Source organism: Macaca fascicularis, chromosome 2 (genome assembly GCF_037993035.2).
Source record: "Macaca fascicularis isolate 582-1 chromosome 2, T2T-MFA8v1.1".
Classification (NCBI taxonomy): Eukaryota; Metazoa; Chordata; class Mammalia; order Primates; family Cercopithecidae; genus Macaca; species Macaca fascicularis.
Window position 1 is genome coordinate 190,635,815 of NC_088376.1, and position 10,499 is coordinate 190,646,313.

The 10,499-nt window shown below is 36.5% G+C and overlaps 1 pseudogene; it reads right to left on the minus strand.

The window, feature by feature from the left end:
- Positions 1–294: 294 nt before the first annotated feature.
- LOC102144004 (ATP-binding cassette sub-family F member 2 pseudogene) lies at positions 295–2,414 on the minus strand (annotated as a pseudogene).
- Between the last annotated feature and the right edge of the window lie 8,085 nt (positions 2,415–10,499).

Sequence of the window (10,499 nt, forward strand, 5' to 3'; positions counted from 1 at the left end):
AAAGGAATGGGGGTAGTGGATTGGGGGGTACTCCTCCAACATCACCAAAACCCAGAAAATGAGGATCCTAAGCTACTTCACAAGTCAAATCCGGGGCTTGGGCCCTTGGGCTAATCCACGGGTACATCTGACTGCATCACGTTCAGAGTAAGGTAACCAGCAAGAGGCTGGAGCGAATGGCTAACCAATTCCAGACATGGACAGATGTAACTGAAAGGAGGACAAAAAGTGGACAAGTACTGTCCAGCTGTAGATAAGAGAGTGCAGTTAAGGGAGGTTGAGGGGCAGGGGAGAGGCTGGGGAAGCGAAATTGCAGCAATGCAGGAGTGTAGCCCCAGGGTCCTGTCCTGAGCAGCTGGTCAGGGTAGCAGATGTTAGTTCCCAGATGGAGATCCTGACCCAAGCCCAGGTAGAGGCCTCACATGCTGTGGGTCCTCTTGGTGAGCTGGGGCTCCTCATCCACCTGCTTGGATTGAGGTGCTCCTGGTAAGCCAGGATGTCTCCAGGCCACTTGGTGATTGTCTGCCTCTCACATACCCAAATTTCCCGTGCAAACTGCTGAATGGGTCTGAAGCCATGGCTGACCAGCAGCATACCACCCTCAAACTCATTGATGGCATCTGCCAGGGTGTCAATGGTCTCAATATCCAGGTGATTGGTGGACTTGTCCAGGAAGAGCATGTGGTGGTTCGGCCAGGCCAGCCAGACCAGACACACTTGGCACTTCTGCTCATCTGACCAGTTCCAGATTAGGCTCACCTGTTGGTTCCCAGTGAGACCATATGACCCAATGATCTTCGTCATTTCTTCCTGATTTCTGGGTAGCACTTCATGTACTCCAAAGGCAAGATATCTAAGTCCAGCTGCTCTTGTAAATGCTGATGGTAATGCCCTGTCTTGACACAAGAGTGTTTTCAGATCATGCCATCTGTGGGTAGTAGCTCTCCAGTTAGCAGCTTCAGAAGAGTTGATCTCCATGCTCTGTTGGGCCCTACCAGAGCCACTCATGTGTCAAGGTCAATTCCAAATTCTAGATTATTGTAGATGCAAGGCCCATCTTTTTTATACTTGAAGCTCACATTTTGCACCATAATGACGGGTGGAGGGATCTTGCCATATGGTGGGAAATAAAATGACAGTGTCTTGTCGCTCATGATCCTCTCTGTCAGTCCTGATGCCATCATTTTCTCTAGCATCTTCTTCTTGCTCTGGGCCTGCCAGGCCAGCTTGCCACTGCCATGGTGAAACCTCACAATGTAGTTCTTCGTGTGCGCAATCTGATCTTGCTCCCAGTGAAACCTCTTCATCTGGTTCTTCTCCAGTTCTAGCTGCATCTTCACATAATGATCATAATTACCCATATAATACTTCAGTTTCTTGTGCGTGTGAATGATGTTGGTACAGACACCATTCAGAAAATCCTGGGAATGGGAGACAAGGACCAAGATATTCTTAGAAGTTTTTAGTTCTTCTTCTAACCACATTTAAGCATCTAGGTCCAGCTGGCTGATGGGTTCATCCAGGAGCAGCATGAAGGGCCAAATAAAGAGGGTTCTGGCAAGGGCAGCCTTCATCCTCCAGCCCCCACTGAAGTCTTTCAGCTTTCTGCGCTGCATGGCAGGTGCGAAATCCAGTCTGTGCAAGATTTGCGAGGCCCTCATCTCTGCCTTATCAGCATCCAGCTTCTCCAGGTACCCGTAGAGTTCCATGAGCTTCTCACACTCCGCATCTTCAAGAACCAGATGCTCTGCCTCTCTCTCCAGCATGGCCCGCTCTGTGTCAACTTCCATCACACACTGCAAGGGTGTCTTGTCATTAGGGAGCATCTCTCAAGTCAGATGGTAGATGTCGATGTGCTCAGGGATGGGCACTTCACGTCTCCCAATAGCAGAGAACAGCATGAACTTTCCAATTCCATTTAAGCCAATGAGGCCATAACAACGGCCTGAATTCAATTCCAGCTTGGTGTCACTGGGCAGCTTTTGACTGTGAAAGGTGAGTGAGAGGTTGATAATGTGAACGTCAGTACTGCTGGGATGAGAGGCCAGGATGCCAGTGACAGCTGGAGCAGCAGCTTTCTTCATTTCAAAGTCCTCTAGCTCCTTGGTCAGCAAATCCACTTCTGTGGTGTCTCTGCCATTGGCCTTATTTCTGCCACCTGTGGTTCTGTGACAGCATCTCCATTTTCTTCATGTCCTTTTCTGGGCCGCTGTCGAGCTTTGGCAGCCTCCTTCTTTTCGGCTGCCTTCTTCTTGGCCAGGTTGGAGGGCATGAGGATGACCCACAGGGGTAGGTTACTGTTCTTACAAGGAGCTGGGCCTCGCCGCTTGGCCTCTGAGTCCCTGATTTTTTTTTATTATTTTAGATATAGATACCCAGAAGTGAAATTCTTATATCATATGTTAATTCTATGTTTAATTTTGTGAGGAACTGCCATACTGTTCACATTTCTTCTTGTATCCCCTGTACGCCAAAATGTCTCCTTAGGTCTGGTGTAAACATCTGAATAGAAACAATGAGGGCAACTGTATTCATTATTTATGGCTGTGTATCAAATTACCCTCAAAATATGGCAGCTTAAAACAATAAACATTTATTATCTCAGTTTCTCTGGGTCAGGTCTGGTTTCAGCTTAGCTGGGTGCCATTGACTCAAAGTATCTTGCAATCGAGGTATTAGCAGAGGCCGTAGTCAACCCAAGGCTCAACTGGGGAAGAATCTACTTCCAAACTCACTCATACATCTAGTTGGGAAGTCTCAGAAGATACGCTTCCAAGTTCCCTTAGATGGCCATTGGCATGCACGCACCAGGTTCCCACTGGGTGCTGATCGGAGATGTCAGTTGCTTGACACATGGCCTCTCCATAGGCCGCTCACAACATGGCAGAGTTTTCTTCAGAGTGAGGACTCCTGGAGAGAAAGAGAGCAGGAGAAAGCTTGAAAAAGGCAGTCTTTTCATAATCTAATCTTGGAATCGCATCACATTACTTTTCCTGTATTATATTCATTCGAAATGGATCATTAGGTTCAGCAAACACTTAGGGGAGGGTATTATACAAGGATGTGAGTACCAAAAGGCAGAGATCACTGGGGACCATTTTAGAGGCTGCCTACCACAGCAAGAAATGTGTTTTGCTTTTACTTTCATTGCTGTAATCTAGAACAATTAGGATCTAGAAAATAACGGTTTAATAATGAATGAATATTAGTAGGAATGTAACATCTGAGCCTTCACATTTTTAAATGGTGTTTGAAATCAGAGAAAACATAGTGTACCCTAACTTACAATGTTTTTAAAAACTGAAATATATGTTTATCTTTTTTATTATGTTACATTAAAAATCAGAATCAAATTTAGCATCTCTCCCAAAAGACATGAAGAAAACAATACCACGTACTGACTCCTTTTGTATATTTCCTGGTATTCTGGTGGAAATTTTGTCATTGTATGACATATGGGAACAGATAATATGGTTGAAGATAATGCAGTCTATTTTAAGAATTTTACATCAGTTACTAAAAGGCTTTTATGCTCCATGTTAAGGAAAGCAAATATTACACTAAATATATGCATGCTTTTATGCTTGCATTCTTTTTTTCAAATGTCATATTGATCTTTAGAGGAGACTTTTACATTACATCAGTAATAGTAAGGAAAAAAATATATATTTATTAACATAGGCTGCTATATTGGGTACCAAAAGTATATCTAAATATGCCCTTAGCACCTTAATTTTTTAAAATAACATTATTTGGTGTTCTTTTCTAAATTAATTACTTCTTATACTCAGAATTTTATAATTGGTGATAATTTATTAGGCTTCCTGAAAGTTGTTAGGTATGTTATACCATGTACTCTCTATAAATATGAAAGATGTATTAATGTATTTATTCAAGAGACATGGGCCAGTTTAAGGAGAAAGTTGAAATGTTTAGCAGCAGCGCATTGGACAGTCCCAGAGAAAAAGTTGTACGATACACTGTTTAAATCTTTCCAACAAAAAAGGATATAATTCTTAGCCAGACAAGATCATAAGCTATGATAGATGTGTTGTACTATGGATACAGAATGGTAAGTTTCACCTATTAGCCAACTCAGATCAAGTGAAAGTGACAATTTTAAGGAATGTATTCAAAGCATTATGAAACCACTCCCAGATTTTAGCATATGTATGTAGTTTTCAGTTAGTAATGACTGCCAGGCCAGCGGTGTGGAAAAAGAGAGCAGTAGCAAAAGGTTTATTCTTCTTGCTGTATGTTGTATGATAATGACCACAATAAAATAGCATCATATACTTATCTTATACTTCATAGTTCCTAACACAATTAATGACGAAAAATATTTTTGGATTTTTTTATCCCAATATTGAGTACTCCTAAATATTTATTGAACTTAATTTATAATGAAGCAAACTCTAAAATCACCTCTAACTCTAAAAGTTTACTATAGTATAATAGAAACATGTACCAATGTTAGTTTCGGTAAAGAAAAACATTTCTTTCATTTTAGCAATAAAATGATATTATTGTATTTGCTTAATAACTTCTTAAATTCTGACTTTGCTACTTACTTTTAAAATAATTCCACAAACACATATGTTTTTTAGTTTCTTTGATATTCCTAACTCAATAAAACTTTTAAAAATCTATTAGTACGTGCCTATGGTCCCAGTTACTTGAGAGGCTGGGGTCTTGGGAGGGCTTGAACTCAGGAAGTTGAGGCTGCAGTGAGCCATGATTGTGCAATGCATTTCAGCCTGGGCAACAGAGCAAGACTTTGTCTCAAAAATAAATAAGTAAATAAAATATTTGATCTCTTAAATCATAAACCATTCCAAAATTTAGAATTACAAGTATGAAAGTTATAATCCAAAAGTATGCTAATTATTACTAAAATTTCTTTAGAACTTCCCAACTTTGCTATAAGAACACATAGATACATCTAGAAGAGTCCAGATTCAATTTGTTCTAGTCATAGCAAGTAAGTTTTACCTCTGCTTTCTCAGAGTGTTGATAGTCAATATTTCAATTGAAATGCTATAATTGTTAATTGTTTTAAATTTGGGGGCATTGATTTAAAAGCTGAATCACTCACTTATAAATGGTAAATATTAAAGTCTTAAAATAAAAACATAATTCCTTAAGAAATAATATTACAAAAGAAATGGAAAGGAGACATAACCAAGAAAATCCATATCCCTTATTATTGCTTAAAACTTAAAAGGATAAGCATAATTATTAAGCAACAAATAGACTGTCATAGTTCTAAAGTCAAGAACTAAGAATCACAAGCAAGTGTTTTACAGACTCAACAAAGTTTATACGATAATAGTGCAATTTCAAATTGTATAATAAAAATGTTCTTGGTTGCTGTTGATTTACCTCCTAAAGTACGATTCCCAGTGCGATTTTTTTTTTTAATTTCTCACATCTTTTTCTTGCATACATGGTAGTGACACTCTTCATATTGCAGTTGTAAACTAGCTTTAAAACCTGGTGAGCTACAGAAGCCCTATCCTTTGGTCATATCATGAATACCCAAGTTTTCTAGAATTGGTTAAGGTAGATCCGTAGTCCCTTGACTGACTCTTAAGTACCGTCATGACTAACTCTCCACACAAGGCTTTCTTATTACCAATACTTGGAAAGAAAATGAGAAGTGTCAATTAAGGTAATATTTCTATTGATTAAAAGAACCAACTATTAATGTATCATTTATTTATTAGAAAATAATTATATTTTATTTTATATCATTTTACAGTAAAAACTTGAAACACATTGCGATTATAAACTTGGAAGAGGCATTTGATAGAGGTTCTTAAGCTAAATTACATAAAATTTCTAGGCTTCAAGGTATCTGTGAACTTCCTGAAACTGTAAGATATCTTATGTTAATGAACATGTTTCTAATAACATCCAAAGAGAGAGAGAAGGGAAAGACAGAAGTGAAGGATGAATGACTCCAAGGTTAGTAGCCTGAGCAACAAAAAGAATGGAATGTGCCATCAGCTAGGAAGGGATGATTTCAGGTGGAGCCATTGTGGAAGGGCGGGGTCAGGTGTTCAGTTTTATATAGGTTAACTTTGAGACATGTATCAGATAAACTAATGCCACATGAACTAACCACAGAGAGGCACAAGATGGTAAGAAAAATAGAACTCCAAAAAAATATGTAGTGTTCACCTAAGTAATAATGCTATTAAGAATATGCTACAACAATGGTAGGACACCTCTCCTGAATTTTGTGTAAATGTTATTCTAATTTTCCTCTAAGGTACATTTAAAGACCAAGAAATCAGTTTTGCCTTTGAAAGAGAAACCATTTTTTTCTATATATTTTTTGTTATACCAATGATACACAGCTATTAAATATGGTTATAAATATTTAACCTATTAATGGTTGTGTTACACATTATAAACAGCTTTATGAGCTCACCAAGCACTGAAAGTGGTATACTCTGGTTCCCCAAGGAACCATGGATAAAGTCTCTGCCACAGTGGATGACATTATGTGCATTCACCAGTGACAAATGAGTGCTATGTCAGTTATAGATACTGTATTGAGTTTATTTTAGTCAGGAAAGTTGGTGGCAAAGAGAAGATATGGTGTAAACTGATCTTGGCTAACTGATAGCACACTAAGAAAAAAAAAATCCTTCTTTTGGAATTAATTTTACTCCACAGTAATGAAAGAGTGTGTGTGTTTTTTTTAAATCCTGAAATTAATGTAAAAGAATGTGTCAATGGTGTTGGTTATTTAGGACCCCTATATACCACATTTTGAACTTTTCTATTCTTATACATTTCTTTCTTCTTGGTCTGCCCTCTTTTTTTTTTTTTTTTTTTTTTTTTAATACCTTTCCCTTTTGGAGGGATTTATCTTGCTTATACTTAGGATCACTGCTAAAGGGTAAAATTAATAAGTCATCTCGGCAGACAGCTGTAGCATAACATGCAAAAGGGAAGACAAGCCAACTTGACAGAGGTCCAGGTCTCTAGGCACAAGCTTTGTGGCCTTGGGTTGGATACTTAATTTTCATGAGTCTTGATTGTGTTACACACGTCCATCAATCTCTCTCTGTATCAGTTTTCCCAATTGTAAAATAGAAATAAAACGCCAGCCTAGCATTGTAGTGAAATTAAATGAATAAATGTAGAGAGTTGTTTAGTGTAAGCTACTATACTAATATAATTAATATAATACAGTACGGTAATAATCACCATTTTCTAATTGAGATACATATATGTAAAAGGACTGCCAGCTAATTATATTATTTAGCCCTCAATTATTGACCTCCAGACTGCATATCAGCCTCTGCACTGTGTATTTATGGTACATGATCTGTAATCTTTACAGCAACCCAGAAAAGCGGGCTTTACTTCTCCATTTTACAAGAAACTAAAACCGAAATGCAGATAACTGATGTGCACAAAGTCACACAAATAGAATGTGGCAAAGACAGAAGTTGGCCCCAGGCCAAGTCTGCCTAATTCCCAAACTTATGCTCAATTCCTCACCCACAAAGAGAGTGGTGAGATGACCAGTCCACTTGAATGAGCAGCCCACCAGCTTAGTCTTGTGCCCCAGCAAAATTACAGGAAAGTGTTGAAACTCACTGTTCTCATCTATAAGATTACTCTACACAATCTTCAGGAACCCTGAAAAGTAAATTCCCAGAATGGGTGGGAATTCTGGAATCTGTGCTTTTTAAAAAATGTGGTTTGTTTTTGCAAAGTCAGTTACCTAATTAAATCCTTTGCCATTCTCAGATTATTCTCATGAAAAAATTGACGTCAACACAGAGAAAAAATGTCTTTAGATCTACAAAAGCAAGAGAAAGCTGTCTAGGCTACACAAACTGTTTACTCTTTCATTCTGTCCATTATATGCTTTAAACATTCCCCCAAGAAAGTGAACTTATATGCTATCACAAAGACTGCAATGTATTTTTATGTGTTTGCATTATCTGTTTGTGGTATTTTTAAAGAATACTTTATTTGCTATTTTAATAACAAGTAATTATTTTCTAGTTATCATTCCCTCATTTCTACATTAAATATAGATGAATAAACTTGATTTAATGTGTCACTTCTGCACAAAGATATGAACGTCCTCTGGAATTTAAAGAAATGAAAAAGAATTTGTGTTTCTTACCTTCATTATCAGTACAACTGGCCTTAGAGTCAATATACCTGGATTATATCAAGTCTCTTTCAGTTGTTCTTAGATTACATCGACTAGATACAAAAATCATCTCATAGTACCTAAAATCTATACTACAAAATTCTTGCCACTTATTTCTATTAATGCAAAGCCATTTACCAGATTTTGTAAAGATACAAGGATAAATTAATTGTAACTCCAGCCCTCAGACGTCCTTTGAAAGCCAGCAGCAATACTTTTGGAAATTAGATGCCGTATTCACAATTCAGGACAACTATGGAGACTCCATGATAGATTATTGTATGAGCATTCACAATACATAAAATTAAAGTAGAAAGTTAAAATAAGAAATGTTTCTTGTTTTTGGTTAAAGATGAAAATTAATACTGGATACAAACTAAAACACTAAATAGATAAATCAGTATAACTCTGATCCCTGCTACATATTTGTAATTTATAAAATTTCTGTTAATTTTGTGAGAAAGTTTCAATTTCTTAAGAACTCTCACATTAACTAAATTACTATATTTGAAGTAGCAAGAGATTTTGAACTATAAAACATTACGTTGATTGATTGTGATACTCAAAAGTGCTTAACACTTATTTAGCGCTTTACATTCTCAAAGCACTTTACAAACATTAACGAATTAATCATGCCACTGTGATGTCAGGAAGGTGGTAGAACCACCATTCCTGAGATGAAGGAATTAATTAAAGTGGCTTATGGCAATGAAAGATTTTAAAAGTCTAAATATTGAAACCTCAGTAAATACCTAAATGACGAGAGCAGTGACTTGACTGTATATGATATAAAGAAAGCAGTGCAAGTTGATACAATATTGCAATACAATCAAAGCCACCTTTCAACTGTGGCACATAGAGTATATAGCCATTGCTGACTACCCATATATCCCTACTAACCTTTGTTATTCTCAAAGAGCTATTATAGAATTAATTCTGCTAATATTTTAAAATTATAACAGCTTCATAAATAAAATGCCCTGTGAATTAAAACAATTTGTTTATGAATTTGTAATTTTTCATTATTAATCATGTTTTAGAAAAAAGTATCAACTACTAGAAACAGTTTTTTAAAATCATTTTAAAAAGAACATTGGTAACTAAGAAGTCTAAGTTATTTCCAAGGCAGAATTTTTTACTGACAACTTTCTAAAATACTATCAAAAAGTTTATAGATTCTTAAAATAATGCCAATCTAAACTGGTCTTCTGAAATCACAGATATATATTTTAGAAAAAAATTTAAGTAGATATAGATATAAATACAGACACATGCACAACACATACATATACAGACACATATGTGTGTGTGTGTGTGTGTGTGTGTAGTCTCTGTGTGTGTGTGTGTAGACTGGCCTCCAACTAGACAGCCACAATCAGAACATTTTCAGGAGTAAATTACAATTTGTGTGATTACCTTCTTGGTCAAACATTAAATAGTCCTAGCTTTTGAGCTTTGAGTGAGCCCTTAAGCATCATCTGAATAAACCTGAAGAGAGGCATTTAGGTCATTAGCACCATCACAAAGTATACCCTCTTATCAATTCAGATGCAAAGTTATTTCAACTATTTTCTTTTTTAGTTTCCATTGGTTCCACATTCTAGCCAAATAAAGGAAGAGTTCAGATCTTGAAACCAGAGGAAAATAAAAGAAGTATTAAGAGAACTTGATTATTTTATAACAAGATTAGGAAATCCATCTGAATTCAAACCTTATTCTGAATTTCGGGGCTTTATATTGACCACAGAGTTACTGATATTGCAGTCTTGTGTAGGTTCGTAACACTGAAATAAACAGGAGACTGAAGGAAAAGGAAATGCAAATGGACAATATGCAAACATTTGAAAGATATTCTGCCTTATTGGTATTTAAATACACGTAAAATAACGTTACTGTAAGATTGACAAAACGTAAGAGAATGCCAAAACTTAGGGGTGATAAAGGTGCAAGGAAATAGGTCCTCTCACAGACATTCTTGAACTGAAATTAATGGAATCATTCTGTTTGGTGATATCAACAAAAAAGCAAACAAACAAAAAGAAAGAAGCCCACTAGGAGACAAATGTTTGTCTTAGGATGTTACTAAAGCATCCTTTGTAATGGAAAAGACAACAAAAACTAATTATATACCAATAAGGAAATGGTTGAATAAATTACGGTATAACCATATTATCAACACAATTCCAGTTTTGAAAAGCGTGTTATATTTGTATATATGTGGATACTTTTGATTAAAATTTTTAAAAATTTCAAATATAGGCACAAAATATTAATTATAGTTACCTCTGGGGATTGAGATTTTAAGAATAGGAGT